Genomic DNA, 16,817 nt, shown 5'->3' with positions numbered 1-16,817 from the left:
TGTTGTCAAAATTGAGTCTGTAATGCTTACATTTTAGGCTTAGCTAAGTTGGCCGTGTCAAAGTTAGTAGTCATTAACTGGTTAGATGACATTCTCCTCTGCTTTACACTTCTGATTCTTGTGCTCTCTACCAACACCTCTATCAAATACTAGTTTCCATCCTTGAGTGTCTTCCCATCGTGGGTGTACACCACTGGCAACGGCATGGTTCCACATTTCCGGTTTCTGCATTTTGCTTTGGTTTGGGTATACACAATTCACAAAAACAATAACAAATCATTAATTGGTGAACAACCAATGATGGGATTTAGCTGTTATTAGACCAATCCATCACACGAAGCATTCTAAAATTTTGTATCCTCTCCTATGTCATCGAGTTTATCTAGAATGTATTTCGACTACTCAAGCCGTCTCAAATTGTATGAGCTTACTACATAAAAGTTCAAAACCTGGCTTTTTCTTTTGAGTTAAGTGTCAAAGTTCAACAGAGAATGAGTTGGAGACGCGCCAAAACCAAACAATTCAAGTTACACCGAGCCAATTTAGATTCATTGATTGTAAATACCGTAACATCCTGAATACGAAAAAGTTACAAACCATATGATGATACATGTCCAATGAAACTGCAAGTATATTACAGTTGTCAGTTCAGGTTTCTTTCCTCTAGGTTTGCCAACTGAAGGAGGAATAATGGGATTCAAAACTTCCGGATTACAGTCATTCTCTTTCTAAGGAGAATGCAAAGGAAAGGTTACCTTCCTCATTTTGTTAGGAGGCTCTAGAGATAACAAATATTACGCCCAACACCTAACGCATATGGAAGCTGGTGAGATTTCTGTCGATGATTATGCAGTATCACCTTAAGAAAATGATGTTTTTGTGCAACTACCACCTTCCTGACTCGATTCCCATATCCAGAAAGAAAAATTTACCTGAAACGTTTGGTGAAGATAAAGCCAAGACGCAAGATTCACTGCAGTGGCCTGTGGGTTCAATATAAATATGTCAGTGAAACTGCACATGAAGTTCCAGATGGAGCAGTTGGATCTTATATCGCAGCCGCTGTACCACCAGCTCAACCATAGCTAACTGATGCATTCCATCGACAAGGGACAAGTTTAGTTGAAAGAATCGGGCAGGGGCTGCGAGAATGTGTACCCCCCTTGGGAACAAATAATGATGTAGAGTCTTCCCCACTGGGTAGATCTAAGACGGGCACCCTCAGTGTGCAACGAAGATCACTAACCTATGAACTTTTATGGCTTTTGTTTGTCCAGCCAGCACCAGTCATCTAGTGGTAGAAAGTACCCTGACGGGTTCTGGTGGATTCTTTTTATCATTTTGCAATGTGGTCCAACTCTGGTAAATTTCGTGAGAAGGAGAAGAGGGGACCAACTGTTACTGCATGAAGTAATTCTATTTTGAATCTTTTGATGGATATGGTTCCTTACTTTATTTTTTTTTTATAAAGAAGCAGGATTATAATTGATGTTGTGGTTTAAAGGATCAAAAGAAGCAATCATCTGCAGTCTACTGAAGCTCCTTAAAAGCTGTATTTCAGCAGCTCCAGGACCAATAGGGTAAAGCTAAAAATCCAATCACGTCTTCAGCTTTCAGGGTTGGTTTAAGCATACGTAAAAGATTAGCTTTGAGATGTGGTAGCCGCACGCCAGGCCTTTGCAGTAGTCCAATGCAAAGGCGTCGCGCATGAAAACCCTAGCAGCAAGCTACTGTGATGGGAACCCCCCATCGATTGTACAACGTTGATTGTACAATTACAGTTGGAGGTGATAAAGTGTCACTGACAAGCATAGAATGATGCAGGATACCAAAAGAGTTCAAATTTTTAGTTACCATCTATTTCCAGGTTGATTTATTAGCTTTGGTTTTGGTTTAGCATATGCAAAGCTTTGGTTTTGGTTTAGCATATGCAAAAGATTAGCTTTGATATTTGGTGGGGGTGCGCCAGGCCTTTGCAGTAGTGCAAAGCAAAGGCAGTATCAGATATTAAACTGATAAGAACAGATACTACACTTGATCTTAGCCAAAAGGCCGAGAAAGGTATGCTTGATCAGAAATGATGCTTTCTTTTGCAAGGGATTGTTTCTTGTAATTCGATAGCAACGAGGATAGAAAACTAGCCAATTTGAGCAGAAATGATGCTTTCTTTTGCTGATTTTTAAGACTTCATTAACATAAGGTTTTGATATGGAGTCATAGACTAAAGATAGATGCTAAAATCTTTGGAGAATCTGATTGGAATCTGTTTGAAATCTTCATAGACTAACGCAAAACTGGGATGTTTATGTCTTTTGAGAGACTGAATCACAAAAGTTCAGTTCTAAGATTTGGTTGGGGTGTGCCAGGCCTTTGCAGTAGTGCAACGCAAAGTCTTATATTCACTGCCTTATCCCTTAAACAAGTTGAGTTTACTTGGGATATATATGTATGGACTGATGAGAGGATATGGTACAATGGTGGCCTCGCTTGGCGGCTGTGTGCAAATTGCAGAATGTCCAGAGAATATGAAATTGACGGGATCAAGGAGGGTTTTGCATTACTGGACTAAAACTGATACCGCACATGCTTTAGTTAACCAAGGTAAGTTTCCCGATTTCTGAGAGATCTTAATTTAAAGAATACAATCCAAAATGTTACAATCTATAACCCATACTCAACATCCCAAACTGCTTATGGATTCCCTCACCAACTCGATGTACCATGTTTATACAATGTACATTAATTAACGAGGATCCAGTTCAGAAACGGATGCCTCATTGTCTTTCCATGTCTCCTTTTCCACTGCTTGGCCGGGCACGAAATTTGCAGGTTGTGTAGGTAATGGGAAAATCCTACGTGATTGGACTATGTGGTGATCTTGCAGGCACCTGATGACCTTCCAGCAAGTATGGATTAAACTTGTTAAGCACCCTCAAAATGGTGAAAAAAGTTTCATGTTGGAAGCTCGTTTTGTGGGGTCTTTGCCACTCTTCCCGACATCTTCGTTCCACATCCGGTTCGCCTTCACCACATCTTATGTGGTGCCACATTTGAGTGATCAAAGCTACATATTCACTAACGGCTGCTGAAATTGCGTGAAAACGATGAGACAACCCATCGCCATCATGTCTATTGGGGTTACCTGTTTCTTCACTAAATTTTTGTAATATCTTATCATAAAAAGTTCTTTTTTCTTGATAAATACCATTGATTTCATCCTGTGTATATAAAACATAACTTCTGCAAAGTGACTCATCTTCATCCATCATATACTTGACACCACGAATTCTTGGGTTCTTTGTTGTGTTTCTTGTTGTGATTGTTGTTGTGTTCGTTGTGGTGTTTGTTTTGGTATTTGTTGTGGTGTTTGTTGTGGTGTTTGTTGTTGTGATTGCTGTTGTGAACGCTGTTGTGATCGTTGTTGTGAGGATGCCATATTTGTTAAAAATGAATTTTCTAGAGATGATATTTTTTCTGGTAGATCGAGTTGATATGAATACTTTTTTTTGGAGATGAACAAAGAAAAATTGAGATGGTATAAAATTGTGTAATTTTGAGGTAGTGATGAAGAAGGTGTGAGTTTTAAGTCTGGAGATGAATTGAATTTACAGGGAAACAAAAATGAGTAACATCCGTTGGATGGAAGGAGTCGTTGGCGCTTTTAATAAAAACTCGGCGTGTTAACAAAAAATGCTGGAGTTTGAACTACAAGCGGGCGGTGGAAAGACAAGCGCCAGCGTTTTTTGATGAAGCGCCGATGTTTGAGCGAAGCCATCCCGGCCTTCCATCAAGCGTGTGTTACATCTTCCAACTCAATGAACAAATGTACAAATTTGTTGATTTGAGCATCCATTTTTCATGTTTGTTGAGTCCATAGTGGGAGAAAAATGAACAAACTTTGTTAATATAATGGAATGAGTTTGTTCATTCCATAGGAACTGCTCTAGCCTTCGCGTATAACCACAGAGTACATTCGATTTGTTAATATAATGGAATGAGTTTAGTAGACTCACGTTTTCCCACCCTCAAATTACAGCTGTTCATGTAATGCACCGGAAGACGACACCATGGTGGCTTGGTCCTTGTGGTGATGCAGCGTTTGAAAATTCTTGTTTAAGCTAAAGGAACAATTGCTTATGCTATCCTACTCACAAGTTGGGGATGTAGTTCAGATGGTAGAGCGCTCGCTTAGCATGCGAGAGGTATCGGGATCGATGCCCCACTTCTCCATCCTTTATTTTCTATTTTTTTCTATGTCCAGCTGATAATCTAATGCACCAGATGACACTGGATTTTGTCAGAGCATACACAATGTGTGCCCTTGTCCATTGTCATGTATTTCTATTTGTATTTATCCAGCGACAAGCATCACCATGGTATTCTTCAGCTCAGCAGGATTAGCTTCTGATGAACTTTCAATAATTTTAGTTTTAAAGATTTGGCAAGGGGCAGCGTGGACGCTTTCCCCCGTCAGGAACAAATTATGACGTAGATTCTCCCTCTTGGGGAGATCTTAGGCGAGCACCCCTCCTTAGTGTGCAATGGAGGTCGCTAACCTAGGCCATGGACCTTCATGATCATCCATAGACCCCGTCCAGGTAATTCCGTTTTTCCATTCTCCTTCTCTTTTCTTTATAGTCCATCGTTTCCTGTCTCTGTTGTGACATTGATCCGGAGCTCCATGTAAACTAATTTAATTTATTGCAGGGCATGGGATGACAGTTTACACAGAAGAAGAATTGGCTTCGTATCGTAAGTGGTGACATTTAGCTATCCTTAAGTGCCGACGTTTTAGTATTTTATTGGCTTGATGGTAGGATCAACCACTTTTCTATTGACTTCTTAATTCGATGAGTTTTAATGTCTGTTGTCAAAATTGAGTCTGTAATGCTTACATTTTAGGCTTAGCTAAGTTGGCCGTGTCAAAGTTAGTAGTCATTAACTGGTTAGATGACATTCTCCTCTGCTTTACACTTCTGATTCTTGTGCTCTCTACCAACACCTCTATCAAATACTAGTTTCCATCCTTGAGTGTCTTCCCATCGTGGGTGTACACCACTGGCAACGGCATGGTTCCACATTTCCGGTTTCTGCATTTTGCTTTGGTTTGGGTATACACAATTCACAAAAACAATAACAAATCATTAATTGGTGAACAACCAATGATGGGATTTAGCTGTTATTAGACCAATCCATCACACGAAGCATTCTAAAATTTTGTATCCTCTCCTATGTCATCGAGTTTATCTAGAATGTATTTCGACTACTCAAGCCGTCTCAAATTGTATGAGCTTACTACATAAAAGTTCAAAACCTGGCTTTTTCTTTTGAGTTAAGTGTCAAAGTTCAACAGAGAATGAGTTGGAGACGCGCCAAAACCAAACAATTCAAGTTACACCGAGCCAATTTAGATTCATTGATTGTAAATACCGTAACATCCTGAATACGAAAAAGTTACAAACCATATGATGATACATGTCCAATGAAACTGCAAGTATATTACAGTTGTCAGTTCAGGTTTCTTTCCTCTAGGTTTGCCAACTGAAGGAGGAATAATGGGATTCAAAACTTCCGGATTACAGTCATTCTCTTTCTAAGGAGAATGCAAAGGAAAGGTTACCTTCCTCATTTTGTTAGGAGGCTCTAGAGATAACAAATATTACGCCCAACACCTAACGCATATGGAAGCTGGTGAGATTTCTGTCGATGATTATGCAGTATCACCTTAAGAAAATGATGTTTTTGTGCAACTACCACCTTCCTGACTCGATTCCCATATCCAGAAAGAAAAATTTACCTGAAACGTTTGGTGAAGATAAAGCCAAGACGCAAGATTCACTGCAGTGGCCTGTGGGTTCAATATAAATATGTCAGTGAAACTGCACATGAAGTTCCAGATGGAGCAGTTGGATCTTATATCGCAGCCGCTGTACCACCAGCTCAACCATAGCTAACTGATGCATTCCATCGACAAGGGACAAGTTTAGTTGAAAGAATCGGGCAGGGGCTGCGAGAATGTGTACCCCCCTTGGGAACAAATAATGATGTAGAGTCTTCCCCACTGGGTAGATCTAAGACGGGCACCCTCAGTGTGCAACGAAGATCACTAACCTATGAACTTTTATGGCTTTTGTTTGTCCAGCCAGCACCAGTCATCTAGTGGTAGAAAGTACCCTGACGGGTTCTGGTGGATTCTTTTTATCATTTTGCAATGTGGTCCAACTCTGGTAAATTTCGTGAGAAGGAGAAGAGGGGACCAACTGTTACTGCATGAAGTAATTCTATTTTGAATCTTTTGATGGATATGGTTCCTTATTTTATTTATTTTTTATAAAGAAGCAGGATTATAATTGATGTTGTGGTTTAAAGGATCAAAAGAAGCAATCATCTGCAGTCTACTGAAGCTCCTTAAAAGCTGTATTTCAGCAGCTCCAGGACCAATAGGGTAAAGCTAAAAATCCAATCACGTCTTCAGCTTTCAGGGTTGGTTTAAGCATACGTAAAAGATTAGCTTTGAGATGTGGTAGCCGCACGCCAGGCCTTTGCAGTAGTCCAATGCAAAGGCGTCGCGCATGAAAACCCTAGCAGCAAGCTACTGTGATGGGAACCCCCCATCGATTGTACAACGTTGATTGTACAATTACAGTTGGAGGTGATAAAGTGTCACTGACAAGCATAGAATGATGCAGGATACCAAAAGAGTTCAAATTTTTAGTTACCATCTATTTCCAGGTTGATTTATTAGCTTTGGTTTTGGTTTAGCATATGCAAAGCTTTGGTTTTGGTTTAGCATATGCAAAAGATTAGCTTTGATATTTGGTGGGGGTGCGCCAGGCCTTTGCAGTAGTGCAAAGCAAAGGCAGTATCAGATATTAAACTGATAAGAACAGATACTACACTTGATCTTAGCCAAAAGGCCGAGAAAGGTATGCTTGATCAGAAATGATGCTTTCTTTTGCAAGGGATTGTTTCTTGTAATTCGATAGCAACGAGGATAGAAAACTAGCCAATTTGAGCAGAAATGATGCTTTCTTTTGCTGATTTTTAAGACTTCATTAACATAAGGTTTTGATATGGAGTCATAGACTAAAGATAGATGCTAAAATCTTTGGAGAATCTGATTGGAATCTGTTTGAAATCTTCATAGACTAACGCAAAACTGGGATGTTTATGTCTTTTGAGAGACTGAATCACAAAAGTTCAGTTCTAAGATTTGGTTGGGGTGTGCCAGGCCTTTGCAGTAGTGCAACGCAAAGTCTTATATTCACTGCCTTATCCCTTAAACAAGTTGAGTTTACTTGGGATATATATGTATGGACTGATGAGAGGATATGGTACAATGGTGGCCTCGCTTGGCGGCTGTGTGCAAATTGCAGAATGTCCAGAGAATATGAAATTGACGGGATCAAGGAGGGTTTTGCATTACTGGACTAAAACTGATACCGCACATGCTTTAGTTAACCAAGGTAAGTTTCCCGATTTCTGAGAGATCTTAATTTAAAGAATACAATCCAAAATGTTACAATCTATAACCCATACTCAACATCCCAAACTGCTTATGGATTCCCTCACCAACTCGATGTACCATGTTTATACAATGTACATTAATTAACGAGGATCCAGTTCAGAAACGGATGCCTCATTGTCTTTCCATGTCTCCTTTTCCACTGCTTGGCCGGGCACGAAATTTGTAGGTTGTGTAGGTAATGGGAAAATCCTACGTGATTAGACTATGTGGTGATCTTGCAGGCACCTGATGACCTTCCAGCAAGTATGGATTAAACTTGTTAAGCACCCTCAAAATGGTGAAAAAAGTTTCATGTTGGAAGCTCGTTTTGTGGGGTCTTTGCCACTCTTCCCGACATCTTCGTTCCACATCCGGTTCGCCTTCACCACATCTTATGTGGTGCCACATTTGAGTGATCAAAGCTACATATTCACTAACGGCTGCTGAAATTGCGTGAAAACGATGAGACAACCCATCACCATCATGTCTATTGGGGTTACCTGTTTCTTCACTAAATTTTTGTAATATCTTATCATAAAAAGTTCTTTTTTCTTGATAAATACCATTGATTTCATCCTGTGTATATAAAACATAACTTCTGAAAAGTGACTCATCTTCATCCATCATATACTTGACACCACGAATTCTTGGGTTCTTTGTTGTGTTTCTTGTTGTGATTGTTGTTGTGTTCGTTGTGGTATTTGTTTTGGTATTTGTTGTGGTGTTTGTTGTGGTGTTTGTTGTTGTGATTGCTGTTGTGAACGCTGTTGTGATCGTTGTTGTGAGGATGCCATATTTGTTAAAAATGAATTTTCTAGAGATGATATTTTTTCTGGTAGATCGAGTTGATATGAATACTTTTTTTTGGAGATGAACAAAGAAAAATTGAGATGGTATGAAATTGTGTAATTTTGAGGTAGTGATGAAGAAGGTGTGAGTTTTAAGTCTGGAGATGAATTGAATTTACAGGGAAACAAAAATGAGTAACATCCGTTGGATGGAAGGAGTCGTTGGCGCTTTTAATAAAAACTCGGCGTGTTAACAAAAAATGCTGGAGTTTGAACTACAAGCGGGCGGTGGAAAGACAAGCGCCAACGTTTTTTGATGAAGCGCCGATGTTTGAGCGAAGCCATCCCGGCCTTCCATCAAGCGTGTGTTACATCTTCCAACTCAATGAACAAATGTACAAATTTGTTGATTTGAGCATCCATTTTTCATGTTTGTTGAGTCCATAGTGGGAGCAAAATGAACAAACTTTGTTAATATAATGGAATGAGTTTGTTCATTCCATAGGAACTGCTCTAGCCTTCGCGTATAACCACAGAGTACATTCGATTTGTTAATATAATGGAATGAGTTTAGTAGACTCACGTTTTCCCACCCTCAAATTACAGCTGGTCATGTAATGCACCGGAAGACGACACCATGGTGGCTTGGTCCTTGTGGTGATGCAGCGTTTGAAAATTCTTGTTTCAGCTAAAGGAACAATTGCTTATGCTATTCTACTCACAAGTTGGGGATGTAGTTCAGATGGTAGAGCGCTCGCTTAGCATGCGAGAGGTATCGGGATCGATGCCCCACTTCTCCATCCTTTATTTTCTATTTTTTTCTATGTCCAGCTGATAATCTAATGCACCAGATGACACTGGATTTTGTCAGAGCATACACAATGTGTGCCCTTGTCCATTGTCATGTATTTCTATTTGTATTTATCCAGCGACAAGCATCACCATGGTATTCTTCAGCTCAGCAGGATTAGCTTCTGATGAACTTTCAATAATTTTAGTTTTAAAGATTTGGCAAGGGGCAGCGTGGACGCTTTCCCCCGTCAGGAACAAATTATGACGTAGATTCTCCCTCTTGGGGAGATCTTAGGCGAGCACCCCTCCTTAGTGTGCAATGGAGGTCGCTAACCTAGGCCATGGACCTTCATGATCATCCATAGACCCCGTCCAGGTAATTCCGTTTTTCCATTCTCCTTCTCTTTTCTTTATAGTCCATCGTTTCCTGTCTCTGTTGTGACATTGATCCGGAGCTCCATGTAAACTAATTTAATTTATTGCAGGGCATGGGATGACAGTTTACACAGAAGAAGAATTGGCTTCGTATCGTAAGTGGTGACATTTAGCTATCCTTAAGTGCCGACGTTTTAGTATTTTATTGGCTTGATGGTAGGATCAACCACTTTTCTATTGACTTCTTAATTCGATGAGTTTTAATGTCTGTTGTCAAAATTGAGTCTGTAATGCTTACATTTTAGGCTTAGCTAAGTTGGCCGTGTCAAAGTTAGTAGTCATTAACTGGTTAGATGACATTCTCCTCTGCTTTACACTTCTGATTCTTGTGCTCTCTACCAACACCTCTATCAAATACTAGTTTCCATCCTTGAGTGTCTTCCCATCGTGGGTGTACACCACTGGCAACGGCATGGTTCCACATTTCCGGTTTCTGCATTTTGCTTTGGTTTGGGTATACACAATTCACAAAAACAATAACAAATCATTAATTGGTGAACAACCAATGATGGGATTTAGCTGTTATTAGACCAATCCATCACACGAAGCATTCTAAAATTTTGTATCCTCTCCTATGTCATCGAGTTTATCTAGAATGTATTTCGACTACTCAAGCCGTCTCAAATTGTATGAGCTTACTACATAAAAGTTCAAAACCTGGCTTTTTCTTTTGAGTTAAGTGTCAAAGTTCAACAGAGAATGAGTTGGAGACGCGCCAAAACCAAACAATTCAAGTTACACCGAGCCAATTTAGATTCATTGATTGTAAATACCGTAACATCCTGAAGACGAAAAAGTTACAAACCATATGATGATACGTGTCCAATGAAACTGCAAGTATATTACAGTTGTCAGTTCAGGTTTCTTTCCTCTAGGTTTGCCAACTGAAGGAGGAATAATGGGATTCAAAACTTCCGGATTACAGTCATTCTCTTTCTAAGGAGAATGCAAAGGAAAGGTTACCTTCCTGATTTTGTTAGGAGGCTCTAGAGATAACAAAGATTACGCCCAACACCTAACGCATATGGAAGCTGGTGAGCTTTCTGTCGATGATTATGCAGTATCACCTTAAGAAAATGATGTTTTTGTGCAACTACCACCTTCCTGACTCGATTCCCATATCCAGAAAGAAAAATTTACCTGAAACGTTTGGTGAAGATAAAGCCAAGACGCAAGATTCACTGCAGTGGCCTGTGGGTGCAATATAAATCTGTCAGTGAAACTGCACATGAAGTTCCAGATGGAGCAGTTGGATCTTATATCGCAGCCGCTGTACCACCAGCTCAACCATAGCTAACTGATGCATTCCATAGACAAGGGACAAGTTTAGTTGAAAGAATCGGGCAGGGGCTGCGAGAATGTGTACCCCCCTTGGGAACAAATAATGATGTAGAGTCTTCCCCACTGGGTAGATCTAAGACGGGCACCCTCAGTGTGCAACGAAGATCACTAACCTAGGAACTTTTATGGCTTTTGTTTGTCCAGCCAGCACCAGTCATCTAGTGGTAGAAAGTACCCTGACGGGTTCTGGTGGATTCTTTTTATCATTTTGCAATGTGGTCCAACTCTGGTAAATTTCGTGAGAAGGAGAAGAGGGGACCAACTGTTACTGCATGAAGTAATTCCATTTTGAATATTTTGATGGATATGGTTCCTTACTTTATTTTTTGTTTTATAAAGAAGCAGGATTATAATTGATGTTGTGGTTTAAAGGATCAAAAGAAGCAATCATCTGTAGTCTACTGAAGCTCCTTAAAAGCTGTATTTCAGCAGCTCCAGGACCAATAGGGTAAAGCTAAAAATCCAATCACGTCTTCAGCTTTCAGGGTTGGTTTAAGCATACGTAAAAGATTAGCTTTGAGATGTGGTAGCCGCACGCCAGGCCTTTGCAGTAGTCCAATGCAAAGGCGTCGCGCATGAGAACCCCAGCAGCAAGCTACTGTGATGGGAACCCCCCATCGATTGTACAACGTTGATTGTACAATTACAGTTGGAGGTGATAAAGTGTCACTGACAAGCATAGAATGATGCAGGATACCAAAAGAGTTCAAATTTTTAGTTACCATCTATTTCCAGGTTGGTTTATTAGCTTTGGTTTTGGTTTAGCATATGCAAAGCTTTGGTTTTGGTTTAGCATATGCAAAAGATTAGCTTTGATATTTGGTGGGGGTGCGCCAGGCCTTTGCAGTAGTGCAAAGCAAAGGCAGTATCAGATATTAAACTGATAAGAACAGATACTACACTTGATCTTAGCCAAAAGGCCGAGTAAGGTATGCTTGATCTCAGCTTATGCTTCTGATTTTATATTGTCGTGTTTCAATTCCTCTGCAGTACACTAGTCTATGTGGGACTAAAACATTTGATTCATAAATTTCCATGCGACCGATAAGTCCAGTTTAGAGTAGAATTGTTGAATTGGCTTAATATCATTAAGTGCAGGTTATGAGACCAGCTAGGAGATTATATTACCACATATTGTAGCAGAACTTTCTTTAGTTTATTCTTCCAAAATGAGTTCTACATCCATCCACCGAGAGAATCAGGGGTTTGTCCCATGAAACCATGAAGGAAAACATTAAAGATAAATTGGGATGTTCAATGGGATAAAGCATTCACCAATTTCTCCGTGAAAGTAGATGTTGAGGTTGCATAAGATTATGAACCTTATTGTTACATTCCATTCCTTTTTTTATTATATGAAGACGATATACAACATGGATAAGAAAACGTTTTGCTGGTCGGGGAAAGCAAGGGATTGTTTCTTGTAATTCGATAGCAACGAGGATAGAAAACTAGCCAATTTGAGCAGAAATGATGCTTTCTTTTGCTGATTTTTAAGACTTCATTAACATAAGGTTTTGATATGGAGTCATAGACTAAAGATAGATGCTAAAATCTTTGGAGAATCTGATTGGAATCTGTTTGAAATCTTCATAGACTAACGCAAAACTGGGATGTTTATGTCTTTTGAGAGACTGAATCACAAACATAACCAGTCAGGAATCGGAAAGGAATAGTTGTTAACTTCGTAAGAAAATCCATTCTACAAGAGAATTTTTTTTATTCAACACGACTACTTAGATGTAGATAATGAGTTTTTTCGAGTCTGTTATGTATTTGTTTGTATCCAGTTATTAGTAGGAGGACATGAAGCCCTCGCAGTCTTAAATGTATTTGCTTATGTCCTGTTATTAGTAGGACGTGACTTGCAGTTTTTCTTAGACTTTTTTTTTCTAGTTTATCCTTCTCAAATCAAAATTTTTAGTTTTAAGTATTGTAGGGCTTTACCCTTGGTTAGAGGGAGCCCTTCCAGAAATTCTTGACGGCCCTGAGAGACCCAAGGCCGAGGAGGGGGTTTGGAAATAGTTTTCAACCAGCAATTGACGCACCTCGGTTATTACCTCATTAGCTGCGTCATTGCCCCAAGCGCAAAGATGAGTTTTGAAGTCATGCATCAACTGCATTTTAAAATTTCGTTTCCACATCTCTAACTCTGGCTTGAATAACGTGGGACTAAGATTGTCACTTTTTACACTTTCGATTCTAATGGTCGTGTAGTATCGAAGTATTTGTCTTTACAATATTATGTTGAAGAACATACTGCTTTGGTTGAGAGTTTCTTTTACTGTTGGCAACAAACATAATTTTTTTTTTTGAAGAACAAAAGGTTAAATTAAGAAGAAAAGGCCTAAGCCAAAAGAACAAAATGTACAGACTCCAAATTCAGAGCCCCAGTCTGATGCTACAGTCAAGTACCAGACTGTCCCAAATACAACCTACAGCAAAAAGCTGAAAACTGCACCAAAATTACAGCATTTTACAAATCGAGACAGAGACTGCCAACCCATTTCAAAAGACTGCCACAACTGCAAAGACAAATAAAGTATCTAGTCCTAAGAAAACTGAAAATTACACGTGTAAAATCAGCTCCCAGTTGTGTATAATTTGGATGCAGTCAATAAACCTGAAAGTTTCTTTATCGATCACAGCTCCATAAGACCATCTTCTGCTTAGCTTGAAAAATTAGTTCATGCACTGATTTGGACCTTCCCCAAAAACTCTACTATTCCTCTCCTTCCATACTATCCATATTAGAACATAAGGAAAAATTCATCAAAGTTCCCCCTGCATCTTCCAGTTAATACGTTCCTGTTCCATGCTTCAAAAAAAATCCAGGATCGTAGATGGTAATGGCTATGAGAGATGAAACGCTTTAAGAAAATAATCCCATAACTGAAAAGTATAGCTACAATGTAGGAGAAGATGATCCGCAGTCTCAGTTTCCTCATTGCACAAAAAGCATCTACCACTTTCTAAGTTAACCCCTCGATGAGATAACATTTCTCTAGTAGGTAGGGAATTGTGGAAGACAGCCCATAGGATAAAACTAACCTTGTTAGGAATGTGTTTTCTCCATAAATATTTTTCAAACATACAGTCTGGCAAAGCACAAACCAATGCCTTTGTGCTGAAATTTTCTAACATCTCCACTTCATCTTCGCCCTCCATCAAAACTGGTAGACCTCCAAACCAATCCCACTCCATTTGCTCGTTAATATTAAGTTGTTTCTTAAAATCCCAAACCAACATCCCTGTCTAATCATATCTGCAATTGAAACATATTTATCTCTACTAGCTTTATAAACAAACAGAATTTTAACACTTTTCAGAGTTTCCTCTTTCTCACTAAGTTTGCTGAAATTGGTACTAGTTTGTGTTAATACTTGAGCTGATTCGATTGTTATGTATTGAAAATGTGGGTTTTCCTTAACCTGTAAAAGGATTCAATTTTAGTTTATTGGTTCTTCAAAACATGCGCAAAGCTGCAAATAGTTGGTCCCAAATAGTTCATGGCGTAGCTAGAAAAATACCCTTTTTACTAGAAACGGATGGTTTATGAGGAAGTCGAATTTAAATTAGTGAATTACTTACTGTATAAATTTCAGTGTTTTGAATTTGTGGGGAAGGTTTTTCAATAGAATCTCAGCTGAAAATGAGTTTGTTCTAAATATACTTGGTGTATCTAAGTTGCCATCGGTGTTGTTGGGTATAGTCGTAGTTTCCGTAAGTTATAGCTAGTTGAATTCACTGGAAATTGCATGGTTGGAGGAGGTAGAGCTAATCTGGAGTAGTATACATATTCTCACCATAAAATGGCTCGAAGCCTCGATGTAAGTTTGTAAGTTGTGTTAGTACGTATGAATAACGAAATATTGGAAATAGGGAACGTTAAGCACCAGTGGTCTAGTGGTGCACTTATTTCTTTTCTTTTTTTTTACTGTTTTGCATTGTGGTCTCTCTAGTCGACAGGAAGGAGATAAGACCAACTCTTTGTGTGTGACTGGTCAAACAAGCACATGATGATATTCAAATTTTGTTCCTCCACTTTGATGGACGGTTTGTTGTTTTTTTCAATATTCTACATGTTTTCTTTTAGAAGGATCAACGGAAGCAATTATCTGCAGTCTAGTTCTTCAAAAGGCTGAGCACAAAGTTATATTGCAGCAGCTTTGGGGGACCTCTAGATGAATTTGAAGAGAACCCCATGGAAGCTACTTCAATGATAAGTATCTTGCTGTGAGCTAATCCGTCACCAGGCCTACTGAGACGATGAAATAAATTCAGGCCTTTGCAGTGCACGCCCACCCATGATTTTTTTTTTTTTTTGCTTATTCTTGGACAAGTTGAGTTTTCTTCGGACAGTCGTTGGTGATAGGAGTTCAATTTACATAGAGCAGAATAATTGATTTCATCCTTTATGTGCGGATGGTAGGATTGTGCAACATTGAAGCATTCAACATATCCAATACGCAAAAGATTGGGTTTGACATTTGGTGGGGGTGCGCCAGACCCTTGCAGTAGTGCAACGCAAGGGCGACGCGTGAGAACCCCAGCAGCAAGCTGCTGTGATGGGTACTCCCCCATGAAAAAAATTAATTTAATATCGTGTGAGCCGATGGCTCACATATCAGATATTAAACTGATAAGAACAGATACTACACTTGATCTTAGCCAAAAGGCCGAGAAAGGTATGCTTGTTCTCGGTTTATGCTCCTGCTTTTATATTCTCTTGTTTCCATACCTCTGCTCTAGATTTGGCTATGTGGGACTAATCTTAAGCTCACTGCCTATCGATATTAGAGCTCCTTGCACAAAATTACTCTGGGTTTTCTTAGCTGGTGAGACCAGCAATAATGTATTTATTTGCTTTTGATTTGCTAATTGTGTTTTCAAATCCTAAGAAAGTGTGAAATAATATCTGGGTCCAATTCTTATCTGCCATCTTGTCTCACTATTATCAATTCGCAGGAGGGAGAGTTCAAATTTTGTTCCTTCTCTTTAATGGATGGTTTGGTTGGTTCTTTATCATTGAGAAGGATTAAAGTTGATGCGGATCATCGCTGCACATGTGTTTTAACTTTTGAAGGATCAACGGAAGAAGCATTTTCTGCAGTCTACTTGAAGCTCCTTAAAACCTGAGAACAAAGCAGTATTGCAGCAGCTTTTGGGCCACTATATGAAAGGTTAAAAGAGATGACTTCGAGGATAATCCTGTATTGTATAATAGGAATCCAACTTGTTCAAGTTGGTTTAGTGGACACAAAAGTTCAGTTCTAAGATTTGGTTGGGGTGTGCCAGGCCTTTGCAGTAGTGCAACGCAAAGTCTTATATTCACTGCCTTATCCCTTAAACAAGTTGAGTTTACTTGGGATATATATGTATGGACTGATGAGAGGATATGGTACAATGGTGGCCTCGCTTGGCGGCTGTGTGCAAATTGCAGAATGTCCAGAGAATATGAAATTGACGGGATCAAGGAGGGTTTTGCATTACTGGACTAAAACTGATACTGCACATGCTTTAGTTAACCAAGGTAAGTTTCCCGATTTCTGAGAGATCTTAATTTAAAGAATACAATCCAAAATGTTACAATCTATAACCCATACTCAACATCCCAAACTGCTTATGGATTCCCTCACCAACTCGATGTACCATGTTTATACAATGTACATTAATTAACGAGGATCCAGTTCAGAAACGGATGCCTCATTGTCTTTCCATGTCTCCTTTTCCACTGCTTGGCCGGGCACGAAATTTGCAGGTTGTGTAGGTAATGGGAAAATCCTACGTGATTGGAATATGGGGTGATCTTGCAGGCACCTGATGACCTTCCACCAAGTATGGATTAAACTTGTTAAGCACCCTCAAAATGGTGAAAAAAGTTTCATGTTGGAAGCTCGTTTTGTGGGGTCTTTGCCACTCTTCCCGACATCTTCGTTCCACATCCGGTTCGC

General features: G+C 39.4%; 4 non-coding genes and 3 pseudogenes across 4 annotated transcripts; all 7 read right to left on the bottom strand.

Annotated features, from left to right (window-relative positions):
- Positions 1–1,955: 1,955 nt before the first annotated feature.
- LOC113332208 lies at positions 1,956–2,065 on the bottom strand (annotated as a pseudogene).
- A 2,377-nt stretch (positions 2,066–4,442) lies between these two features.
- On the bottom strand, positions 4,443–4,606 carry LOC113332189. The gene has a single exon (XR_003351379.1). It is a non-coding gene; the product is annotated as a U1 spliceosomal RNA (small nuclear RNA).
- Positions 4,607–6,820: 2,214 nt separating this feature from the next.
- LOC113332206 lies at positions 6,821–6,930 on the bottom strand (annotated as a pseudogene).
- A 2,377-nt stretch (positions 6,931–9,307) lies between these two features.
- Positions 9,308–9,471, bottom strand: LOC113332187. Its single transcript, XR_003351377.1, has one exon. It is a non-coding gene; the product is annotated as a U1 spliceosomal RNA (small nuclear RNA).
- A 2,215-nt stretch (positions 9,472–11,686) lies between these two features.
- On the bottom strand, positions 11,687–11,796 carry LOC113332220 (annotated as a pseudogene).
- A 1,006-nt stretch (positions 11,797–12,802) lies between these two features.
- Positions 12,803–12,958, bottom strand: LOC113332222. The gene has a single exon (XR_003351398.1). It is a non-coding gene; the product is annotated as a U4 spliceosomal RNA (small nuclear RNA).
- Positions 12,959–15,357: 2,399 nt separating this feature from the next.
- LOC113332198 lies at positions 15,358–15,555 on the bottom strand. Its single transcript, XR_003351387.1, has one exon. It is a non-coding gene; the product is annotated as a U2 spliceosomal RNA (small nuclear RNA).
- Positions 15,556–16,817: the final 1,262 nt, after the last annotated feature.

Source organism: Papaver somniferum, unplaced genomic scaffold (genome assembly GCF_003573695.1).
Source record: "Papaver somniferum cultivar HN1 unplaced genomic scaffold, ASM357369v1 unplaced-scaffold_130, whole genome shotgun sequence".
Classification (NCBI taxonomy): domain Eukaryota; kingdom Viridiplantae; phylum Streptophyta; class Magnoliopsida; order Ranunculales; family Papaveraceae; genus Papaver; species Papaver somniferum.
Note: the sequence above shows the minus strand (reverse complement) of the source record. Positions and strands in the feature narration are given on the sequence as shown.